The sequence below is a fragment of the Triturus cristatus genome, chromosome 5_1, assembly GCF_964204655.1.
Source record: "Triturus cristatus chromosome 5_1, aTriCri1.1, whole genome shotgun sequence".
In the NCBI taxonomy this organism is placed as follows: domain Eukaryota; kingdom Metazoa; phylum Chordata; class Amphibia; order Caudata; family Salamandridae; genus Triturus; species Triturus cristatus.
In genome coordinates this window covers 797,187,352-797,213,339 of record NC_140587.1, presented here as the reverse complement: position 1 = coordinate 797,213,339, position 25,988 = coordinate 797,187,352, and positions in this window count along the sequence as shown.

Genomic DNA, 25,988 nt, shown 5'->3' with positions numbered 1-25,988 from the left:
GTTGTTGCTGTGAATTTTCAAAGCCTCAAGATCAATAAGAGTAAAAGTAGTAGAAGACGACGACCCAACGGATTGGACTCAATGGCTCGAGCTACTGGTGAATATGAGTTTTTCATTACAACCTCTCACAAAGAGTGGCACTGGCCAACTGGGCAAGACTAGCTACTACAGTACAGACAGACTGACAGTATGTAGTAATAGTAGTACTCAGAGTCATCATAGTGGAGGCAGGGATAAGATTTTTGAAACCGTACAGATCGAAGGGTAATTGGTGGTAAAACAATAGCATTTGGAAACAAACAATAGTTCGGGAAAAATATGGGGCAGTAAAAGTTATGGAATAAGAAATATTATTAAAAACAAGAAGACTTACTGGGGCCAGCAGAGGAGCCCTCAGCGGTGTCCTCCTGGTGGTGTTCTTCTGAGTGACCCGCCGACTGCCCAGTCCCTGTCGGTCTGCCCCTGGGTGCTGATAAACAGGAAAGATATAAGAAAGAGACAAACATTGATGGATGGTGTCAAACAAATACAATATTTTTCAACAACGGTCAAAAAACACTTATGTAAACAACAATTGCAATAACTAAATTGACCGATCTCATCTGGTCAACAAGTAATATCGTGGATTCGCAGTTCGACTACTTAAGTTACTATTTATCAACAGTAATCCAGTCTTCCATTCTGATTCCAGAATACTAAATTACAACTAAGCCTAAGTACAACGTACCACCCAACCTAGCCCACCTATTCCAGGCATGCCAATTGTACAATAAGTATGCATTTCCACTGTATTCCTCAACAATGCATATGGTCAAATCATGGAGGACACACGAACATGACTACATTTTTTGTATACACCAAATTTGGGTTTCATTGATTGATGCTGATCTGCTAGTGCTAAGTAACTGCTAAGCCTACCACCACTCATTGAACAAAGTAGAAAATGTTCTAATAAAGACTGCCGTACTAGCAGCACGTCACGTAACTGAGTGAGGGGGCATCACGCATACCACTAACAAATTAGAAGCTCATACAAAGTACCTAAACCTAAGTATCAATCCGCCCCTATCTATTAGTTACAGGACAAAGTAAGGGGTGGACTAGAGTCACTGTAGCATTACGTAACTTAATTTCTCTAAAATAAACTCGTAAAGAATCACGCTAAGCAAGCGCAAACACAAAGCTGCAAAGAAGTAAGATTAGTAGTAGCGCAGAAGAGCACCTGTGTCAAAAAAAATCACAGACTTTTAAACGTAATTAACCTGGAATGTAAGCAGCAACATTCTAGCTGGTTGGAAGAAAAAAAAGATATTCGCAATATATAACACAGAGCAGAAGAACAGACACAAATTAGTAATAATTAAATAGGTACTCACCAAGCCCCGGGACCTCCACTCCCAGCAGGTCCAGCAGGTCCTGCTCACGGTCCAAGATGTCGGACCACCGGTGCGTCAGCTGCGCCTGGGTGCGCCGGACACCAGAGAAGCGTGACATTGCCCGGCGCACCTTCCCCCACCGCTGCCGGCGCTCCCGGAGGCCGTACCCGGACCCAGGCCTGCCACCTGCTGCCAAGGATGAGGGGAGGTGGCGCTGCAAAAAGAAAATTAGTGCAACAAACTCCACCTCCCCAAATAAGGCCCGTGCCTGCACCCCTTGTGGGTGCCGCCTTCCGTAAGGAAGGCGGTCGCGGCTCTGGCTGCACCGGCGAACAGCCCTACCCTTGGACATGGTTCTGGGGACGGGGCGGGAAAGAAAAGGTAAAATAAATAAAGGAGTAAAGGAAATAAATAGCAGGCAATAGAAAGAGAAAAAGTAGCTAAAAAACACAAAAAAAGTAGACATAAACCAAAAATATAGAAGAAGGAAAATAGTTAGAGAAATAATAAGTAATAAAGATCCAAAAAAAGTGGCTATAAACAAAGGATTGAAAAGATTTTGGGAGGATTCAAAATCAGGCCCCAGAACCATGCAATAGAGTGAAAAACAAGATGGCCGCGCCCATTGCGACCACATGCGCAAGTTCGCGCAATATTTTCTCCCCGAGCAAGCAAAAAGCAACGCGATCAAGTAAAAGCGGTCACGAACAGGAAATATCGACCGCGAACGGGTGCGAACATGCATTGCGCGACCCAGAACAGGAAGTGAGCATTGCGAGAGGGCGGGACAAGTGAAGACAAGATGGCCGCGCCCGTGAGCAACCGCATGGGTAAGTTGGCGACCCACGATCACGCAAAAACTACCGCGAACAGGAGGGAAGAAACTTCCGCGTCTTTCGCGATATTTCTGGCGTGTTTGCAGAGATTTTCAGCATTTTCACGATAATTTGCGAAAGTTAATTTCGCAAATTCCGCCCACCCCTACTCACAACAAGCTCATGAACAAGAATCCACATTGCTGCATGTGACATACGCACAAGAAAGGCACACTTCACATGCAGCACACATCTGAATGTATAACAATGCACAAACTACTCACACACAATGTCATGCAAATAGAACATCGCACACTCATGCACCTGTCAGTAGAAAGAACCAACACAGGCCAAACACTGCATCCATCTACCACAAAAATACAAAATATACAAACAACAATTCTTCACATAGTGAACTCAGCTGGACAACAGGGGTATGCACACCAGGCAAGTACACAGCAACATACACTGATAGCATGGCATGCACAGTAAGCAGTGTGTGAACACCAACAAAACCAGTATCACACATATCTGAGTGCTCCACCATGAACTTCCACACCACAAATCATCACAGCACACAGATCACATCACACTCAGGAAGGGTATCAGTACTTCAGCAAACAGACATACTGCTTACCCATCACCCACAGCTGCACAACTCAGGAAAACCCAGATGCAAACAACATGACTAGAGGACTGTGCTGCTCACACATATGCACTGCACATGAACAACCATGACTGCAACCAAGTAGAAGAAAATAACACATAACTAATTGTGAAACTGTCCTGAGTGGCACATTGGTCCTGTACACAGATCATCCTCCCACAGTATAGTGTCACACTATGAAGTGGTGGGGAGGGTCACACACTGGCAAGGCATGGGGTGGCAGATATGAGACTGAAGTGATGTGTACATCAGTATTGGACAGGTGAGGAGTGTACAGTGCAAAACACATAGAGCGGAAACTCACAATGTGTAGGCATCAGAAGCAGTTATAGGGGATGGTATGACTCCTCATACCACATACTATACTTGTCTCAAAACATGAGTCAAGTGACAGCAATGCATGAGAAAACTGAAAATAATGTCAGTGTGGCTGAGCAGGTCAGCACAGTGAGCACAAACCTAAACAACACCTATGGCTGATCAACAAAACACAACACAGACTTTGCAGTCACACGCTCTGCATACTCACAACTGATAGCAACAACAAGTAGGTGTCCCCCAGGAGTGCAAGGACACACTGATACACTGCACAGTGCTCAGTGTACAACTCCTCCATGTGACCACAATCTGAAGCATATGTCTGACAATATAAACAAACAGGCACTCATTACCTTGATCATACATGTGTGTAGTTGGCATGTGCAGGGCCACATACACCTCAACTCTACTGACAATGACATGCCAATCACACTGTATGACAACTCAAGTGCACACATTCAAATGTACCCATGTGAATATGAAGACAGGCCTACACAAGATGACTACACATCAACACTGCTGTCCACACATCAAGAAAGATCCCACAGATATGACATACCCTGGCCACCCCGCAAGTAATCCTGTTGATAGCATTCACCTCTGTTGTGGTATTGCATCCTAACATGACATGTGTACAATTTAGCAAATATGACCATAGAATGATTAGGATAAGAGTAGATCATCACAAACAACCATCATTGCACCCTCAAGCCTCAGAGTCAAGAAGAATAAAAGTGCCTGTCACCTCTGTCAACCTGTGAAAAAGTAAATCAAGTAAATGCCAATGTGAAAGTGGCATACAGAGCATGTGTCACATGAACCTATACCCATACATAAAACCTTTTATTTAGCAAAGGCAGCGACAAAGCAGACAACATGAGTAACAGTCTTTATTACATCATATCCAGATAGGCATCAAAAGCGCAAAGCAACAAGGCCATTGGCCAGTACAAATTCCTTGTATGCACTTGTGTGCATGACAAATAGCACAGGTAATGGGCATCAAAAGTGACAAACAGCAAGGCCATTGGCCAGTACAAATTCCTATTATGCATATGTGTGCATGACAAATAGCACAGGAAATGGGCACCAAAAAAACAAAGCAACAAGGCCATTGGCCAGTACAAATTCCTAGTATGCACATGTGTGCATGAGAAACTGCACAGGAAATGGGCATCAAAAGTGACAAACGGGGGCGTGGCCAAGATGGCGGACTGATGAGTTGCACTACCCGGTGGCTCCCCACGCCTGGCTCTTCTCGCCTGGTCCTTTTAGTACTTTAGACCCCGCGAGCGCTGTTATTGCTGGTGGAAACATGTAAGGCAATGCGGGGGCAGCATCGGAGGTGTGCACTGCGGGGTGGATGGACTGATTGGCGCTGCTAGATAGCCTGGAGTTACGGAGCAGTGGTAAGAGAAAATTACGCCCAGACACGACGACATCCCCTGCCACATATAACCACCCCCAGGGAAGCGGTGCAATGACCACGCCAGTGGAATACCCTACAGGTGGATACGGAGTACTGACGGCCGGGCGTGCTTGGGAGCCCGACACCATCACAACGGCCGGTGGGTTGGGCAGAGAGACCCAGACCCGGTGAACAGCTGAGAGGACGGGTCCACGATCGCAGAGAGGAGCCCCATCGTGAGGCAGTGGGAAGCGGGGCCGACATGCGGAGTGGACCAGGGTTCGGCCAGGGTCTTCACCTGGTGGAGCTGCGGTGGTGGCTGTCGGAGGTGCACAGCGGGCAGAAGTCACCACTAATCAACACCTCCAAGGGAGCGCCCGACTGCAAGTACCGGCGATTGGGCCTACTGATGGGCCCAGCATAATGCAATGGTCAGAGGGGCCAGAACAAGGCCTTCCGAGCTGGGTAGGCTCCAGAGGTGGGAGGGCCACGCCTGCGGTACCGAAGAGTGAGGTGAGGAGCTGGAGAACGGCACCACTGCATGGTGTGTGAGGGCGGTGGCTACCTGGCCAGGGATATCGCCTGGCAGAGGCGCGGGGTGCACCTACGCGGCTGGCAGAGGAGCCGGGCATGGGTGGGAGCTCCGAGCCAGAAGAGCGGCCTCGCTTTAGGGTGCCCCTGCGACTTACTGGGCGCACCTTTGGGAGTGGAACTCACGTCCCGGCCTTCACACCAAGGCCCTGCTGCGGGGACCTGGGGGCAACGGAGAAGTCAGGTTGGAAGGTGTTGGGGGTCCTTGGCCCCGGCCTTGCTTTGAAACTACGACAGAGAGACGCATGCCGCGGCCTCATACCATCCGGAGAGGAGTCCCATTCAGCTTGGCTGGCACCCAGCAAGAAGACAGAAGCCTCATCAAGTATCAGGTGGGATCGGTCCATGACGAGTGCTTCAGCGAGGAAGTCCACCCTATGGCCAGATACATCGGCTGGCGGGCGTGAGCGGGCAGGTGGCCAGAGGTGCGGAAATGTGGGAGAGGCTGGCATTAGCCCTGGGAGTGAGGAGGAGTGATCCTCTGCTGGATTACAGCTCAGTTATGTCCTCGGTGAGGAGGAAGGGGGAGAGGTCGTTGAAGGAGATGCTCTCCAAAGGCTCCTTGTCAGGGTAGAAACTAGGGGGTAGAATGTCCCCGGCACCGAAATCGCAGATGGACTTGGTGGAGGGGGAAGTCCCGATCACTTGCTCCTTCCTGGAATTGCTCTTTAACACTCTGAGGGTGGATTTCCAGACACTCAAAAGCGAGGTTGCAGGGGAAGTGAGGGAGATCCACCACGATGTTGACACAATCGGCGAAAGAGTAGCTGCCTTAGAAGATCATGAGCAGACCAAGGACGAAGAGATAGAGCAGCTTCAACAAGAGGGGATACGCTTACGGGAGCACCAGATCGACTTGCAGGCACACACAGAGGACCTTGAAAACTGCTTGAGATGGAATAACATCCGCGTGCGGGGTGTTCCTTTGGAGGTTGAGGGGTCCGTCGTGGCTCAATACCTACAAGGGCTGTTCCGACACGTTCTGGGAGAGCAACAGGACTTTGACGTGCTCCCGCCCCCCCAACAGACATCTTAGCCTTCCTTCCATATTTTCCCCCCAAAGAGCACATCTTACGAGCGGCTAGGGTGAAGCAACCAGTCAAATACCAAGGACACTCCCTAGCAATCTATCAGGACCTAGCCGCCATAACCTTGCAGAAGAGGAGGGAGTTTAAAGGGGTGACTGCACACCTGAGAGAACAAGGGGTGGCTTACTCTTGGGGCCATCCTTTTCGCGTGATTTTCAAATGGAATGGCAAGTTGTACCAACTCCGATCCCTGCAAGAAGATTGCAAGATCCTCGGCTTGTAGCATAAGGGCCCAGAGGAGGCGCCTGGCCGATCACAGAGGCCTACGAGGGAAAAGTGGCAGAGAGTGGGACAGAGACAATCGCCTGCTCTCAGTCTCGGCCAGACCCTACTACTATAGCGCAAGGGAGGCAGGTGGCCCTGGATACGGTCCTCAAGGACACGGCATCACTGGACGACTTGTGATTTCACCAGGGGCAATAGTCTGCATTGTAGATGGGCTGACTGGGGTGGGGTTGCCGGGGGCGGGGAGCTCGGAACACTTGGACCACAACTGCTTCCTACCTTTCTATTTTCAAAAGGCACGAGTTTTTGGGGGGCGGGCACTGGACGATGTTGGGAATTCGGCGCTTCTCAGTTGGGGTTAGGGTGTAGGAGGGGGTAACTGGTGTGCTACAGGGAAGGGGGAGGCAAATGGGGCTTGGGTCACAGGGTGGGAAGGGTGGGGACAGTTCTGGGGTGGCCACCTTGGTTGTTGAGGGCAGTGTTTCCTTTTTGTTTGTTGGGCTTCAGCAAGGGGGGTAGGGAGTCCAGTAACTGCATCCTGTACACATCCATGGGCATATGCCTTACCACTTGACAGAGGGAGTGGGTTGTCATACGGGAGAGGGGTACCTACCCTGAGTACTGTGCCAGCTTACGTTGTTGTCCCCAGTCATCATCGCTAAGGAAGTGAAAATACTCACCCTCAACATCAAAGGCCTTAACAACCCCGTTAAACGACGTGTAATACTCTCCTATTTGGAAAATGTGGAGGCCGACATATGTCTCTTACAGGAGACACACTTACTCACCAGGGATTATCACTGCATGAATTCGAGAGCATTCCCACAGCAATATTTATCCACAACGGGAGAAAAGAAAGCAGGGGTGGCTATACTCTTCTCCAATCGTTGTAGAGGGGTGGTGAAAGAGAAAGTAGCTGAGATGGAGGGGAGACTCATGGCCTACACTGCACAAGTCAGTTCTCAACAAATTGCGATAGGCTCCATATACGCCCCTAACGCATGACAAGAGAGCTTCATCAAAGCAGCTGTAACAGACACACTGGCTCCTCAGATCCGAATGACATTACTAAGGGGGACCTGAACATGGTAATGGACTTGAGTAAAGACAGGTCACAAACCGCCGGATACCACAGGGGTGAAATGTCAGGGGAAGGAAAGCAATGGCTACAGGAGATGGGACTAGTAGACATCTGGAGGGTGGCCCATCCAACTTACAATGCACCTTTTTCTCCCATGCACATAGATCCTATTCACAAATAGATTACATATTAGGCACAGGAGAGGTTAACAAGGCAGTCACGTCAGTGAGCATCGAACCGGTTGCCCTTTTCGATCATGACGCACTGGTTGCGAATATTCTGTTGCCACAGAGCCCTCACCAGATTGGCTGCTGGAGGCTGAAAGAAAATCTGCTTCACCGGGAGACAGTGAGGCAACAAGTCACTAAGTGCATCCAGGATTACTTTGCCCTCAACGACACCCCAGACATAGCTGTCACGACCCTTTTGGAAGCCATGAAAAAAGTGGTACGGGAGAGCTTATAGCAATAGCAGCAGCTGATAATAAACAGCACAGAGAGTTGAGAGCATCCCTATATGCTCAATTTCAGGAACTTGAGAGGGTGCATAGCCGGACTGGGGCACCAAGGGTTTGGAGGCAATTGAAGGCCGCCAGGGCACAGCTAGCGGGATTAGATTTAGACAGGGCAAAATATGCGGGGGTCAGACTGAAACACTCTTACTACGTGGGGGCCGATTGTACGGGCCGTCTCTTGGCTAATAGGCTCAGGGCCCAAAGGCAATGGACTCAAGTGACCTCACTATGGGAGGGCGAACAGGAGGAGATAATCGGGATCAAAAGATAGCGCACACTTTCCAGGAGTTCTATGGGAAATTAAATGCGGCAGATGACACGTCAGACCAGGACACCTCAGCCTACCTCCAATCGCTCAATATGTCCACACTCACCACGGACCAGGCAGCAGTGTTGGACGCTCCCATCCGCATAGAGGAAGTCGTTACCGTGATCTTGCGCCTCATGGTGCTCAAATACCCTGGCCCAGATGGGTTCCCTGCCCTCTTTTATAAAACATTTTGTAACATCTTAGCCCCGATCCTGACAAGGCTGTTTAACTCCTTCGGGGGCGAACACCTGATCCCGGGGATGATGTTGGAGGCGGCGATAGTGGTCCTGCCCAAGCTGGGCAAAGATAGGCAGCAATGTAGCTCATACTGCTCCAATGTTCTACTTAAACTATTCATGGGAATTCTCACCTCAAGGCTAGGCCCCTATATGTTGAACTTGATCAAGCCAGATCAGGCAGGGTTCATACAATCATGCAAATGTGGGGACAACACCAAGAGAATACTGCACCTCATTGACAAGGCTCACCAAACACAAATGGATGCCCTCCTGCTGACAGTAGATGCTGAGAAAGCATTTGATCGCACGATGACTAAATTTGGGATAGGGGAGAAATTCCAAGATTGGGTGGGCTGCTGCTATAACAGACCTACTGCATCGATTAGGGTGACCGGCATCTCATCACGCCCATTCGCCATACAGTGGGGAACTCGCCAGGGATGCCCGCTCTTGCACTTGCTGTTTGCCCTCTACATTGAACCTCTGGCACAGAGGGTTAGAAATAACGCCCACATTCGTGGGATCCCGTTCAGGGGCGAGACGCATCTGATCAGCCTCTACGCAGACAACGTGATTGTGGCATTGGCTGAGCTGAGGGACTCCCTCCCAGCCTTCTTAGAGGAATTGAATGCACTTGGTAAAGTGTCCGGCTTCCGGGTCAACGTTGGCAAATCACTCATCCTCAACCCTAATCCAGCGCCCCATACGCTCAACCCGAGGGACGAATGGTTATCCGGAATCCGCATAGTGGACTCCATTCCCTATTTCAGACTAGATTTGGCAGCAACGGTGCGCCGAACTACCCAGTTGAATTATGCCAAGCTGGCACGACAAGTGAAGCCAGACTTAGGCACCTGGAGCAAACATCACCTCTCACTGCTTGGGAGAATAGCAGTGGTCAATATGTCCCTCCTACCTAAAGCTCTCTATCTTTTACAAACCCTTCCGGCGGTGCCTCCTCCTGGAGTGATTGCCTCGATGCTGCAGGACATTAATCAATTCATCTGGGCCGGGGCACTTCCGCGGATGAGTAAAGCTTTGGGATATGGTTGGCCCAAGCAGGGGGGCTGTGGATACCAGAACTCCTCAGTTACTATAAGGCGGCCCAACTGCACTACTTAGTGTAATGGGCATGGCCTGATCATGAAAAACAATGGTTATTCCAGGATCGTGCCCTAGCGGGAATCCCTCTCTGGAAAGTGCCCTTTTTGAGGACAACCCAATGCCCACGCGGTTTGAAGGGGTCCCCAATCACCAGATAGGTGATGTCGTTCTGGGATGGAGTTGCAATAACAAAGAAATTTACAACTTATCCATCCCCTTTGAATCCCCTGTTGGGAACAGTGAGTTCACACCTGGCGTGTCCGACAAATCTTACAAAGCTTGGCAGGACACCTCCATCAGTGGGTACCTATTTTACCTTTCTGGAGTCCTCTCGTTCGCCCAAATGAAGTTGGAATACAGGATTGGCAACTCCGACATTGGGTACTTCAACTCGGAATGAAGGAACAGGGTGCCGCCGCCTGAGTAAATATGAGAAATGGATCATTACTAAGCTCACTGATAAGGGGCTGATCTCTGAAATGTACGATATGGTTAGATACAACCCCCCACCGCAAGCTCCGCCGAGCCAGAGGAGGTGGATGAGAGAACTAAGGGGGACCTCACACAGAAGGACTGGGAAGGGATTTATTACACGGCCCGGAATGTAGCCAGTATAGAAACAGCTATGAAAATAGTCTAATATTGGTACCTCACGCCCGCGCAATCCTAGACCAGATAGATGAACTGTTCGACACACAGATACCGAGGCTTCCTGTCTACGTAGTTTTAGGCCTCCCTAATCCAATTTCCTATCCACTTAAAAGCATGAGAGGATGCCAAATGGGGCTGGCACTAGGGGCAGCACTGCAAAACATCTTATCACACTGGGGATCCCCCACTACTCCTACACATACAGGTTGGCTCCATAGGCTTTGGTACATTCTGGGGATGGAGCGCATCTCAGCTACTTTCAACAATTCCACCGCCTCCTTACAGAAAATCCGGGGCCCATTCCTAACACTGCTCTCATCAGAATTTAATGAGATTACTCAACCCAAGTTCCTAAGAGTGCTACGTCTCTCAGACCTTTGGAATGACTCACCCGCTGCATCTAACGATTAGCTGGCGCAGCTACAGATGCCGACATGGGATTTGGTCAATGTGGTACAGAGGCTACCGGACAGGTGGGGGGGAGGTAGTGTATTTGGTTTCCGACAGGGGCAGAGTAGTGCAAGCTGCACTCCAATTTTGGCTAAGCATTTGCCTTTGTTATTTCGTCTTACATAATGTCACCATGCCAGATCCAGCTACGAGATTGGCTGTGGAATGTATATCGCTCTCTCTTGTGTTTTTAACCCTGCCTCTGTATGGCCTTTTGTTTGTGGAAAACTCAATAAAAACATTTAAAATTAAAAGTGACAAACAGCAAGGCCATTGGCCAGTCCAAACTTCTAGTCCGCACATGTGTGCATGAGAAACTGCACCGTAAATGGACATCAAAAGTGACAAACAGCAAGGCCATTGGCCACTCCAAACTTCTAGTCCTCACATGTGTGCATGAGAAACTACACAGGAAATGGCGCAGGAAATGGGCAATAAAAGTGACAAACAGCAAGGCCATTCGCCAGTCTAAACTTCTAGTCCGCACATGTGTGCATGAGAAACTGCACAGGAAATGGGCATCAAAAGTGACGAACAGCAAGGCCATTGGCCACTCCAAACTTCTAGTCCTCACATGTGTGCATGAGAAACTACACAGGAAATGGCGCAGGAAATGGGCAATAAAAGTGACAAACAGCAAGACTATTCGCCAGTCTAAACTTCTAGTCCGCACATGTGTGCATGAGAAACTGCACAGGAAATGGGCATCAAAAGTGACAAAGAGCAAGGTCATTGGCCAGTCCAAACTTCTAGTATGCCCATGTGTGCATGATAACTTACACATCAAATGGGTAACACCGTCCACTGCCATGGGAATCACCACAGCTCAGGGCCTACATATGGGCAGTCCAGGCACCGCTGTGGGAGAAATGGTGTGGGGAGGAGGACTTGGCTTCAACTTTGGTTTTAAGTTGAACTGGGAGGGGGCTGATTGTCGGGGCCAGATGGAGGACTGGACCTGGGAGGGAGAGAAACGGCTGAGGTAGAGGCATCGGTGGTTGTGGGGGCCTGAGGGCTGCTTGGACCGGGTGGAGTGGTGGCAGGGGAAGATGGAGACATGCTGCGTGGCGGCACAGTGACTGACGGTGAATGTGGAGGGCTGGGTCTCAACTTTTTGGGGATCCAATAGCCCCAAGTGTCTTAGCCAGAGTGGTAATTGAGTGGCCACAACAGCCTCACTCTCCCCCAAAGGTGTAGCAGGTGAGGATTTGCTGGACCCGCTTGGGTTGACCTTGCCTCTTACCACGCATCCCCAGTTGTGGAGGTACACCCCTACTTTGCTCTCTTGTCCCGGCTTCACAGGGATGTGTGTGAGAGTTGACGTGTCTGGAGATTCTGACTCTGAAATGTGGTTGGGCTGATTCGTTGCAGGCACCAGGTTCACAGCAGACAGGGCAACTGCTTATGGGTATGTGGGAACAGGTGTGGGGATGGGAGTGCTCTTGGATGGTGGTGATTTTGATGAATGTGATGTTGATGCCTGCTTCTTGGCCTGATGCCCATGAGTGTCATATGATGGGCTTTTTGTTTTGCGCTCAGGTGGGTTCGTTTTGCGGTGTGGTGATGGTGTCTGTCGTCTGGTGCGCTTCGAGTGCTGCTGTTGTGTGCTTCGTGTGGAGGACTTGGTGCCTGAGGTGCTCTTGTCAGGTGGTGCCACTGGCAGGGTGGTTGCTGAAGGGACAGGAGCTGGACTGGGAGCCTGTGACTGCTGAATGGCTGACATCACTGTGGGGGACAAAGACTGGACAGTTCGGTGTAGGCCACCCACATCCAAATAAATGCCCTCTATGAATGCAACTACCTGTGCCAACTTCTTGTGATGATCCTGGAAGGCATTCAGGAGAGCAGTCTGACCCACACACAGCTGGCGCAAAAGGTCTACCTCCTCCACACTGAGGGCAGCAGGGGAGACAGGGCCAAGGGCAGCGGTGCCTGGGGGAAGGAGCCTCTACTCTTCCTAGGGCTGCATGCACGTAAAGCACTTGTGGGATCATCCAGGAGGGTGGGCACTAGATGAGGTATGGCAGAAGAAGAGGCAGATGAGGAACTTCCTGAGCCCACCAACATCGAGGAGTCAGCGCTGGCATCAGAAGATGTGGAGGTTGGTGCTTCTGGGCGTGAATCATCGAGGGCACTCCTGTCCCCCTCTGAGACGCTGGTCACATCAGTGTCAGTGAACTCATGTGTAGCAGTCGGGCCAGAAGCTTCCCCACTGGTGTCCGTCCTCCATCCTTCCCTGCCCTCGGTAGATGGTGCAAGAGACATAGGTTCAGTACAGTGCCATACTCACAAATATCATATGAAAGCATAGCACAAAACTTTAAAATGATATTCCCATGTTGGACTCCTCCATGTACAATCAGCACGTGCTGAATTAATGCAATCATCAGAAGATGCATGGAAACATGCATAGTTGATAGTAATGCTCCATGTGGGGTTGACACGGCCAAATAGCTGGCCCTGTGCCTCCATGTAACCACACATAAAAATTCTCTGTAAGCATATCTATGTGCCTGTACGTGAGATAGCTATACATCAAAACATGTTGTCTCTGTCACAGAGACACCACAGATACAAACACCAAAATGTCCTTTTTCAATTGCTGCAAGCTCCTGATATAAACCATGTTGTGCTTCGATGCACAGCAACAGTTGTACATTGGTGTCAGCTGCGTAGATGTCAGAAATTATCTCTTGTGCACAACACACATCCATGAATGCACACTAACATGATGCTCACTGCTGTTCACTGCCTGGTGATGTCTATGACACTCATACTGCAGCATAGGTCACAAGGCCACATCTCATCTGTCAATGACAAGGGTCAGAGTTTTTAACACTTGAAAAACCACATGTTGTACAAATGCAGAACAGCTGCACTCAACAATGAGGCCACTTAGAAGCCATTGCATCACACTAGAGACATCACAGAGCTTCTCACTGGCTCACGGTTGGGATTCATGCTGTCACTCATACCCAAAGTCCCACTTCAGACAATACTCACCCCCAACTTCCTACTGACTAAGATAGCTCATGGAGTAATAGGGTGGTGGGCAACACATATGTTTGACATTTAGTGATGGTTCCTTGTAATATTGGGCAGTTTCGGCGCAGGCCAGAGGAACTCACACTGAGGTTAAAAGTGGGCCATCAGAGAAATCACATGCATGTACAATATGAGAGGGTAAACAGTGCCTACACATCCAAGACTGACCACATAATGAAATTAATAGAAGAATGACATCTCCAACTTACATTCATCTGATTTGTTATAGGTGAATTACCACCAAGACTGTTACACTCAGGCTTTGTACTCATGTGAATAATGCACACATCACCATAAGGGCAATTTGAAAAATGTACACACATCATTCAGTACCCTCTAGACAAAATTCATTTGTAATGTCACAAATGAGCATGTGAGAACTTAATGGACTATGACATCACATAGCACAGGCAATGTTTTTCAGACTTTCACTGTCTCAAACCAGCAGTGTAACTGTATGGCAGCAAAAACACTACATGTCACTCCCATCCTTCAATGCAGTCATGGATTTTTGGAAATAAGGCTACACACCCCATTGACATGAATTCAGCATACTAGGCAGTGTATTACACATTTACATTACCCAGTCTCAGACCAACGTTTGTTTATTTTTGCTGTAGAAGGGCTGTAGAAGTGTCCATGTTGCCATCCTCCCCACATACTCAAATGCAATTCTTAATGCTCCATGAATGGAGCATGCTATAGGAAATATCTAGATGCATGCACATTGACTTTCACTCACAGGCACATACTACTAGGCCTGGGCGGTAAATTCCGTTCCGTTCGCGGAATTTGCGGAATTTGGGTAATTTCGCGTTCCGCGGAGAAAGCGAAATTGCCCCAAAATCTGCGTTCCGCGACTTCGCGAAATTTTTTGCTTGTTCGCGTTCTCAATATGCGTGTTCGCGAGATATTTCAACCCGAGCACGCAAACAGCGATCACGAACAGGAAAAAAGTATCGCGAACAAGCAATTCCGCGTGTTCGCGGAGTTTCTGCGTGTTCGCGTAGATTTTTTTACCGTTTCGCGGAGATTTGCGTAACGCGATTACGCGAATTCCGCCCACCCCTACATACTACTGCACAGTAACATCATGTGAGTATTCTGAGCACTCTCAAACTTTTACTCCGAAACACTTACCAGTACATCTGGCACACCATACAGCTTCCCATACTGTTCAATGACCTTGTCCACCAGGACCTCATCTCCTCTGTGGTGAAGGGACGGGCCCTGATGTTTTCAGTTCTTGCCATCACTGGGTCCAGAATACACGAACAGTAGCAGTTGTTGGTAAAGAATGGCAGGCAGCAGTGTCTGAATGCAAGGGAAATATGTGGATCTCTTGCAGACATTTATAGGCCCCTGGGCTTGTTTTATTGGTACTCTGCTGCTGCAATTGGTCTGTCTGGTTAGCATTTTTCAATTGCATCCAGTAACCAGGACTGCTGAAGCAGAGCACGCCTACCGCGAGTTTCAAAATTGTATTTCACTACCGTGATCGTGGTTCCATTAGCTGCAATGGCATTGGCATAGGCGGTGTCACAGAGCAGGGGCCAGGTGGTCGCTACTGCAATCATGCATCTTTCAATTGTGGCCAATGCCCGGGCACGCGGTAGCGGAGCACGCCTACTGTGGGTTTTAAATATGTATTGCACTACCGCAACCATGGTTCCTATTGGCTGCAATGGCATTGGAATTGGCGGTGGCACACCGCTGGGTCCTGGCAATCATGCATCTTTCAATTGTGGCCAATGCCCGGGCCCTCGGTGGCGGGGCGCGCATACCGCACCTATGGACACAATATGCTCTAGCAATGGCACTAGCCAATTTTAACCATTGAATACTATACATTCACAAAGCACATGTTTGCAAAATTGAATGATAGTGTGACATTTAACTCACTGATGCCTACACATGCCATGTCAGTGCACATGCTTACATGCATTAGCATGTACTTCCTCACATCACCTATGATAGCTGTGTGCATGTACACAGATTTGGTGTGTAATGAAGTCTCATATTTGTGAACATCTCAATGTGTGTGATGGCTAATTAATTAACCCACAGTAATGATGGACTGACCACATAATGTACATATTTCACTGTGCACATTGCTGTATTGATTTTGATAGTTGATAAGCTTACACACACTGTGGTCATTGTGTAGAAAAGTTATGCTTGGGGCAACTTAAGCAAGAAGGTTTGGTAGGTACAGCAGCTACATAGAAGTCAGCAGTGTTGCTGTTTTACAACATGTGCTGTGTCAACTACTCACAGGGCTGGGGACACAAGATGTAGGAGTGTACCATTTATCATTCACATAGTCAATTTCTGTTTTGGAGGTAGTCAGTATGTACATACTGTCCACATTTTTGACTACATGAGATCAAGGTGGCTCTGCATGTGACTTGTGCATTAAGCTGTTGTTAAAGTCCAGTCATTGTTGGCGCAGCGTCAGTCAAGAAGTAAGATGTTTGACACATCTCATAGGGGAATTAAATTGACATGTGTCCCCTTTCATATTATGTAGGAGACGAACAAATGTGCATCGTCCATTCCCAGTGCTGGCGAACATGGAGGATGAGGACATCATAAGAAAATTCCATCTGGTTTGCATTACCCTTCAAGACCTATGTGGTCAGTTGGAGCCCCATCTGAGGCCTCACAGAAACTATCCAACTGCTTTGACACCCACAGTTAAGGTGATGGCGGCCCTGCATTTCTTTGCAACTGGTTCATTTCAGTACACGGTGGCCATCGCCGGTAGGATGTCTAAAGCGATGTTCAGCATGGTGCTACATAATGTCCTGTCGGCAATGATACCGTTTCAAGGGGCAATTATACATATATGTGTCATGACACAATTACTTAAACAGGATTTAATCCCAACAAGGAAAAGAATCAAATCATGTAAATGTAGAATGTATTTAATGTAGTTGACATGTTGGACATATTAACTTCATATGTTCAAGCACATGGATCAGTAGCACTGCGTTACATTCAATGGCACACAGCCTGACTTCTGCAGGCAATTCACGATTAGTTCTTGACAGACTGACAGACCGAGAGGCTGCCTGCTGTCCTAACTTCCTGCATTCCAAATATCCATAAAGTTGAAGCTCTTCCGTAGCTATCTTCACGTCCCAAGCTCTGCAAGGACCGTTCCCCTGCCTGGATTATTAATTCCTGGCTACCTTTAAACTGCAATAGAACTATGTAACCTGGTCCTGATGATGGCCTAAGACTTTTGCAGGCCGAAACGCCGTCAACTCCCACAGTGGAACTCTTGGCGCCCCTATCCACGGATACCCTATATATCTAATTTAATTGCTCTTGTCATTTATTGTTACGGTATCCTGAACATGTAAACCGTGTTTTTTTCTCACTTGCTGTTGCGCCCATCACTCTCACTGTTTATACCACGTCATGTGTCACTTGCGCCATCACCACACTTCACGAGTACTTGTGCACAGTATTTTGTTGGTTACATGCCATTGAATGTAACGCAGTCTAACATGTCTACTACATGAAATACATTCTGCATTTACATGATTTGTTTCCCTGGTTTCTTTTCCTTGTTGGGATTAAATCATGTTTAAGTAATTCTGTCATTACACATATATGTATAATTGCCCCTTGAAATGATACCCTTGAGACATTGTTGCTTGATACAGATTATTGCCCTGGTCTCCTTAGGGTTTATGGGCTACCTCCTGTAGTCTGTTACTGTCCGCAATGATGACATACAAGGACCGGTACATCCACTTCCCAAGGAGACATGATTTGGCAGGTGTGAAGGGTGATTTTTATGGCCTTGGCCACTTACCTAATGTTGTTGGGGCCATTGGCTGCACACATGTTGGCCTGGTTCCACCCCATGAACAGGAAGCATTTCCATCCCATTAATGTGTAAGTGGTATGCCAAGCGGATATGATTATCTCCAATGTCTGTGCCAGATTTCCCAGATCAGCACATGACTTCAACATACTGTGTGACAGCATCATCCCACAACTGATGGCAAATCTGCATCCTGAGCGAGCGTGGCTTGTTGGTGAGTACGCAGAGTCAAGTAGTGTGCTGCATGTGTGACATGCTGTTCTCAGCTACTGTTTATATTAGTAAATGGCTCACTGTATCTCACACCTAGGTGACTCTGCGTAGCCCAACCAGCCTTGGTTGCTGAGCCCACTGAGGAATTCAAGGTCCCCGGGTGAAGCCCGCTACAAAGATGCACATGGGAGGACACGTCGTGTGGTGGAGCGTACTTTTGGGCTTCTGAAGTCCAGATTCTGGTGTCTGGACAAGAGCGGAGGTGCACTACTCTACTCTACCCAAAAGGTGTGTCAGATCGTAGTTGCATGCTGCATGCTCCACAACCTGGCCTAATGCAAGGAGATCCCCCTTCTCATGGATGATGATGAGCAGCAGATGCCCCTCCTGCAAACCCACACATGCCCAGTGATGACAATAGTGGAGAAGAGGAAGGAGTTGACCTGCGTCAACAGCTCATCAACAACTACTTCCCTTGAGTGTAAGTGACATTGTACAACAGTGACATTGTCTGTTGGCTTTGACAGTTGTGGCAAGGCATAGGTGATCATTTTGACTGCTGGCTGTTGTTGGCTCTGGGCTAATGGCTGATGTGTTTTGCACAGGGTATTTTTATCCAGGTACATCATGTCTATGTTGATGTTGTTGCTCATTGTTATGTGTGCTGGTTTTTGTACGTTGATGACAAGTGGTGTGTTTTAGCTGTAATGGCGTCTCCTGAAAGTAAATTTCATTCTCTTGTGTCTTCCTAGGTTCCATCACCCTCTCAATTCCTCGTCACAATCAGAGCTTGTGGTACATTGAAATCTGAGTTGACATTGTACATACTGTAATAAACATGAAGCTGACACAAAAACATAGGTGTGTAAAGAGTGTTTATTTACAATAACTATTTGTGACAGAGAAGTGATTATTTTCAAAATTGTGCAAAGTGAATTTATGAGTTGTCAGTGATGGTAAATGAGATAAATAGAGTAGTCACCTCATTGATGTAGTCACACAGTCCAACTGACTCCTGCCATCAACATGGCAATGTGGGTAAGGATAGTTAACAAAGTCAATGTCCAGGGGAACACAGGTGCCATTATGGCTGGCTCAGCGACTTGCGTTTGGATGGTGCATGGCCAAGTGATCCTACCCTGGTGTTTTTCGGACGGCCCCTTGTGTGTTTGGCAGGGGGGGGGCCCTGCTGCAGGCTCAGCGGTGTCCGAGGAGTCATTATGTTGCAGCTCAACCCTCTCTGTGGCTGCAGCTGAAGTGGTGGGAGTATCAGCATGCGGGCCACTGGAGAGGGTTTGAGCTGTCATTTGGGACACGTGTCTGTACCTCAGAACACCCACAAGCTGGCCCATGAGGTCCACAAGTTGGCCCATACGTATGTCCATGGACCTCAGCAGCAGGCGGAGCTCACGCACTTCTTCCACAACCTGGCCCATCTGTCCCTGGGTCTGTTCATATGCCCCAAGGACTCTTACGACAGTGGCCAGGGCTTAAGTCCCAGTGTCTTCCTGTATGTGTCCCCCAGTTGCCCTCCCACCTGCCCTGCTGACACAGACCTGTGGCGTTGGCACTTGAGGTACCCGCAAACTCTCCCTGGCCTCCTCTGATTGTGTTGTGGTGTTGGTAACACAGGACAGGGAGAGTGTTGCAGGCAGCAGTGGTGATGGGGGTGGTTGAGGCCGCACAGGTCGTTGTAGCAGGGGTCAGCGCTGCTGTTGTTGCTGGGGTGGTGGCGGGGGTGGTGGTGGGGACAATGAGGGTCTGAGATGTGGTGCGCCCTGGCAGTCCGGATGGGCCAGGTTGTTGCTCCTCATCCGAGAAATGCAGGGAGTCTGCATCCAAGAGTTAATGTTCTGGAGGGGAGACTGGCTCTGCAGGTTGGTGTTGTCTTCTGCTGCAGTTGCTTGTGGATCTCCTGTTGAACAGAGGTCAAATGGTCATTGAAGTGCACTCCACAAGCTTGGTGTTAGATGTTTGGATGTTAAATGTGATACACCACACATTGCAATCACTTGGTATGGCTACAAGATACTGAGCATCATGACATGATGTTGAGGTACATTCATTACTTGTCCATGGTGTGACATGTAAAAAGAAACCAGGTGTCACGTACAGATTGTGTGATTACAACTTGCGGCACATCAACTTTATGCGATGCGATGCGATGCGTCTTTTTCATTTGCTCTGCATTGAATCACTTTCAGCTAAGCAAGAACTAGCCATTGTAAAGTTATACATACCTTTTTCCTACCATGTACTTTACTTTGTTTGTCCCATTGACCATGCATGTTTTTTTTCATATGGGCCTTCATGCTCTGACACCATGGCTGTGCATGATTGGTCCCTGAATTTCTTCCACATGTGACTTGGTGAGTCAAAGTTTAATTTCTGTGACAGTTACGTATGCTTAGCTGTCTGCACGCTGGATGTGGCTTTTGATCTATGCCAAGTTTGATGACATGTGAGGGCTGGTGTGGTCATATGGTTCCATGCATTTTGAGAAGGATGGCAGGGTGCATGCACTGTCTACCTACCTGTTCAGTGACCGAGTGGAGGGAAATAGCTGCCACATGGTTATGAGTGGGAGGAGTGTACCATCCTGCTCAGCTTTGGGACAAGGGTGCCTGGTGGGAGTTGTAGTGCTGGCTTCCCACCCACAAACACCACTCCCTGTTAAGATGGCTACCTACCTGTAAGTTTGAAGAGAGCAATGCAATGGCGGCCACATGGTTCTGGCTGGGGGAGTGCTCCATCTTGCAGAGCTGTGGGACAAGGGGGCCTGTTGGGAGTTGTAGTGCTGGCTACCCACCCACAAACACCCCTCCCTGTTAAGATGGCTTCCTACCTGTAAGTTTGAGGAGAGCAATGCAATGGCTGCCACATGGTTGTGGGTGGGGGGAGTGCTCCATCCTGCTGAGCTGTGGGACAAGGGGGCCTGGTGGGAGTTGTAGTGCTGGCGTCCCACCCACATACACCCCTCCCTATTGAGATGGCTACCTACCTGTGAAATGGAACAGAGGAAAGGAATAGGTTACACATGGCTCTTGAGTGGGGGGAGTGGTCTATCCTGCTCAGGGGTGAGACAAGAGAGCATTAGAAGGCTACCTACCAGTGAGTTTGAGTAGATTTTCTACTCGAGCTGCAGCTTTCTCAACGCGAATGGCAGCAACCTGCCGCAATCACCCACATTGAAATCTCATATATGTTTGTGATTAACAATTCTTCCTGTGAGGCTCTAATGGCCAGATATGTTGAGCCCCATGAAGGGACACGGGTGAGTACCCCTTGTAGTCACTCTTTTGTCAAAGGTAAAGCCACGAGGAATACTATTCTCCTCCATTGTGTCCATTGCATGACTGTTGTCTGAATGAGTGGCATACTTAAATTCAAATTTAATTTCATTGAAAAAAATAGGGATCTTGGTTCTGATGAATACTGCAGACCTTCTGGTATAAAGTTACTTCGGACACCAAGATGATTCACTTCGGAAGACCAGTTTTTCCCTTCCACCTTCACTAAGTGCTTCCTACTCACATAGTTATAATCATTCTTGCAAATGAGAAGCTTCAAGAATGAAGCATGACACTTGGCATGTGTATGAGTACAATTTTCCAAATTGCCTGTGTTGACACACATTTCTGAACATTCATTGGGTACCTAGAATTGGATATTTTCAGTGGCGACTTCATGCATTTATTTTTACCCACCAGGATTGCTATTTTGTGTAGGTTTTTAGTGACTTAGAGGGTGCATCCCCTGGTGGCAGACACTCCCTTGTTCCTTTCTCCCTGTATGGTTTGTGAGGTTGTCTCTTATATATGTTATAATAGTTTGCACAGCTCATAAGATGAATAGTAATGCTGAGTTTTGTGTTGACTATATAGTACTTGTGATTTTGTCATTCAAATATGAGATGGCTTTGGACAGAAATGCACCTGTTGAGGACTCGGTCACCAACAAAGCTCTTTCTTTTTTTTAGAGCCCTCCCTTAATTGGAGATTGGCACTGCACTTAAACATCACAAGTTCTTATAATAAATGGATTTAAAATCATAAGAAAAGTCCCAAATATGTTATTGAATGAGGTAAAGTTCATGGGGTTTGGCCATCAGTGGAGCATGCAACAGCTGTAAGGGCATACTTAGTCCAAGGCCTGATGACGGCCACCAATCCGACAAACTGTACAATCAAACTGTTTGATGGCCTCAGTAGACCAACTTTAACAATGGGTCAAAGGCAAATACTGTACCTTTGAGGCAGCACAGAAACCAGTTTTGATTATTCTATAAACTTCCTTTAGAAAGAATTGAGGAGGCCTGCTCATCTTTTCTACGGCTCCCACAATGCAGCTGAGCAGAAACAAGCCAGCTATTTACCAATGCGGTAATCAACCTGAGGTAGGGTATTCCCACTCATGCCCTATGCAGTGGGTGCACTTTACAGCTCTTGTGTGTTCCACTAGGGTTGTAGATAGGACTGTACTTGACTGGGAAACTCTGAATACTGCAGTCCCCAGAGCTGGCTTCTTTTACTGCTCTCCAGGTTGCTGTGTCACGAGCAGTGGGTGCCCTTAGCAAATCTTGTGGTTGCCACTGAGTTTGTGAGCGGTCACACGTGGACATATTTGAGTGATGGAATGTGGATGTTGGACTCCACCCATCTCTGTTTCCTTTTCCTGTTCTCTAAGTTGCTGCATCTCACACAGTAGGTGCCATTTGTAGGGTGTGTGGCTACCACTGTGAATATAGGTAGGGCAGTGCTCAAGCAGGGAATTTCTGATCTTGGATTTCCCTAGGGTGGTTCTTCTTCCTGCTCCCTAGTTTGCAGCCTCTCATGCAGAACTTTACATTTGCAGCTCTTGTGGCTTCCACTTGGGCTGTACTGAAGTCTGTGCTTAAGTTGGCAACTTTGAATATGGGTGCCCCCCTGGGCAGGTACTTTTTTGTGCTTCCTGGATTGCCGTGTCCTATCCTTCTGATGCCCTTCTCAGCTCTTGTGGCTACCTCTGGGGTTGTTGACAGGTCTGTGCTTTAACAGGTGACTCTGGATGTTGTGATCCTCATGGGCAATTTTCTCCTCCTGCTCCACAGGTTGCCACATCCTTTTTCCAAAAATATTCACCTTCATATCAGGTACTTTTTACAAAAGAATCAGCCCCCAAAACAGTGCTCCACTCTACACGAGTCAGAAATAGTGTCCTAAATCATCCTCCTTTATTGAGAAGAAAGCTTATTGGCCAGCAGGGATAACCTTCTCCTTTTCTGCTTACAAACATGCATGTTTAGCAACCACGGTCCTGCCACAGTCTGATGATGTATGTCCCACCTATCACCATAACTATAATACCAATATTTTGCTTTTGTTTTCTACCAAAGAAATGCAGAAAAATCACCAAGACACATTGTAGGTTTAGCTGACTTTCCACTTCAATCAATAAATCAACCAGGGTTGGTAAAGTGCAACTACTCACCAGTGAGGCTCTCATGTCACTGGAGGGGGTGGCTCCGATGAGTGCTGGGTCATCCGAAGAGCCAGGTCTTGAGGTCCTTCCTGAACTGGGGCAATGTTGGAGCTTGCTGGAGGTGGAGGAGGAGGTTGTTCCAGGTTTTGGCTGTGAGGTAGGAGAAGGACTTTTCTCCCGTTCTGGTCTTGTAGATATGTGGGACTGTGGCCAGAGAGAGCTCAGTTGATTAGAGGTGTCTTTTGGGTGCGGAGAAGGAGATGCGGTTGTTCAGGTAAGTAGGTCCGGTGTTGTGAAGGGCTTTTTATGCGTGGGTGAGGAGTTTGAAGGTTATTCTTCTTTCAAGTGGGAGCCAGTGGAGGTTGTGGAGATATTGGGTGATGTGACTGAGACAGGGGATGTCAAGGATTAGTCTGGCTGTGGTGTTTTGGACATTTTGGAGTTTGTGAAGGAGTTTCTTGTTGATTCTGGTGTAGAGAGTGTTGCCATAGTCCAGTCTGCTACTGATGAGTGCGTGAGTGACAGTTTTTCTGGATTGTGGTGGGATCCATCTGAATGTCTTTAGAAGAATGCGAAGGGTGTTAAAGCAGGTCAAAGATACAGTGTTGATCTGGCGGTTCATCCTGAGCGATAAGTCTAGTATTATGCTGAGGTTTTGTGTGTAGTCCATCGTGGTGGGGGGATTTCCAAGGGTGAGGGGCCACTAGGAGTCGTCCCAAGCTGAGGGGGTGGAGCCAAGGATGAGGACTGTTGTCTCAGAGTTGAGTTTCAGGCAGCTGTTGTTCATCCAGGTGCTGACGGCTTTCATCCCTTCTTGGAAGTTGTGTTTGGTGATGTAGGGTTCGCTGGTGAAGGAAAGGATCAATTGGGTGTTGGAGACGATGTTAAGCCCATGGTTCCTGACTATGGTCGCGAGGGGGGCCATGTAGATATTGAAGAGGGTTGGGCTGAGGGAGGAGCCCAGGGGCACTCTAAAGTTGGTCTTTCTCTATTCATAGAGGTAAGAGGGAGTCTGACCCGCTGCGTTCTGCCATAGAGGAAGGAGCGTATCCAGTTGAGGGCCATGCCTCGGACACTGGCGTTGTGGAGTCTGGTGGCTAGGGTGCAGTGGGAGACGGTGTTGAAGGCAGCTGAGAGGTCCAGGAGGATGAGGGCTCCCGTTTCGCCCTGGTCGAGGAGGGAGTGGATGTCATCAGTGGCAGCAAGTAGGGTGGTCTCGGCGCTGTGGTTGCTGCAGAATCCGGATTGGGTTGTCTAGGATGTTGTTAGCTTCAATGAGGTTAATTAGCTAGCTGTTGATGCCTTTTTCGATGAACTTGGCTGTGAAAGGAAGCAGCGAGACAGACCTAAAGTTCTTGAGGTCCATCGGGTCCGTGGAGGGTTTCTTCAGGAGGGGGCTGACTTCAGCTTGTTTCCAGTCGTTGGATAAGGTGGCGGTCTTGATGGAGCAGTTGATTGTGCGTCATAGTTTTGGGACAATGACAGAGGCGGCTCTGTGGAAGATGTGATGTGGGCACGGGTCTGATGGTGCTCCGGGGTGCATGCTTTTCATGGTCTTCAAGGTGTCTTCTGTCATGGGTGGGGTCCATATGAGCAGGGTCTGTTGGATTTTGTCACATGGAGGGGGGCTGGAGCTGTGAGGAGGTCTTGGTTGTCGAAGTTGCTGTAGATCATCGTAATCTTTTGGTGGAAGAAGGTGCTGAGTCTGTTGCAGAGGTCTTGTGAGGGTGGGACATCTGTTGTTTCGCTGCAGGGTTTGGTGAATTCCTTGATGATGGAGAAGAGTTCTTTGGTGTTGTGAGCATTGGTGGAGGATTTTGTCTTGGAGGGATTTCTTCCTTGTGGATCTGGAGTGCAGTGGTGGCTGCTTTGTAGTTGGCGCATGTTTCCGTGGTTTTGTTGTTCCTCCATGTCATTTCGAGTCACCTGCATGAGTGTCTGGATTCTTGGAGTGCAGTGGTGAACCAGCTCGCTTTTTCGATGTGTCTTCCGGTGGATTTCTTGAGGGGGGTGAGTGGGTACTTCCTTGTATGTGAAGATTTGAGGATAATGCAATTATATGTCTGTTCAGGGAAGGGGACAGGTTATTGGTGTCTGGGGGTTGGGGTGATTCAGATAAGGTGCCAGGATGTGCTTGTCAACAAATGAAGGTCCCTGACTACAGTGGGATAGATTCTTGTTCAGGCAGTCCTTTAACTTCTTAGGGGTCAGTATTGAAGTGTCATGTACCAGCTTCCTGACTAGGTCCAGTTTAGTCCTGATAATTTAAACCTGAGCTCAATTCTTGTGGCTTTAGCACAGAGCACACAGGGTTAACTTAAGAGAATTGTGTAAAGCATTTACCGGTATCAAAACAGTTAGCAGAAAGACAACACAATAAAAATTGCACCTCAGTTTATAAAAATAAAGACAATTTACTGAGCAAATCAACATTGAAATGACAAACGTCAGATATAGGGAATGCCGGTGGAGAAATTCAAAAATTCCTTCTCCGTGTTAAACTAACAAAAAGAAGTTGGCACAGAAACTGAAATATAAAAGAACATCTTTATTAAACTCAAAATGAGTGTGACTACGTCACCCAGAAGCCGCAGC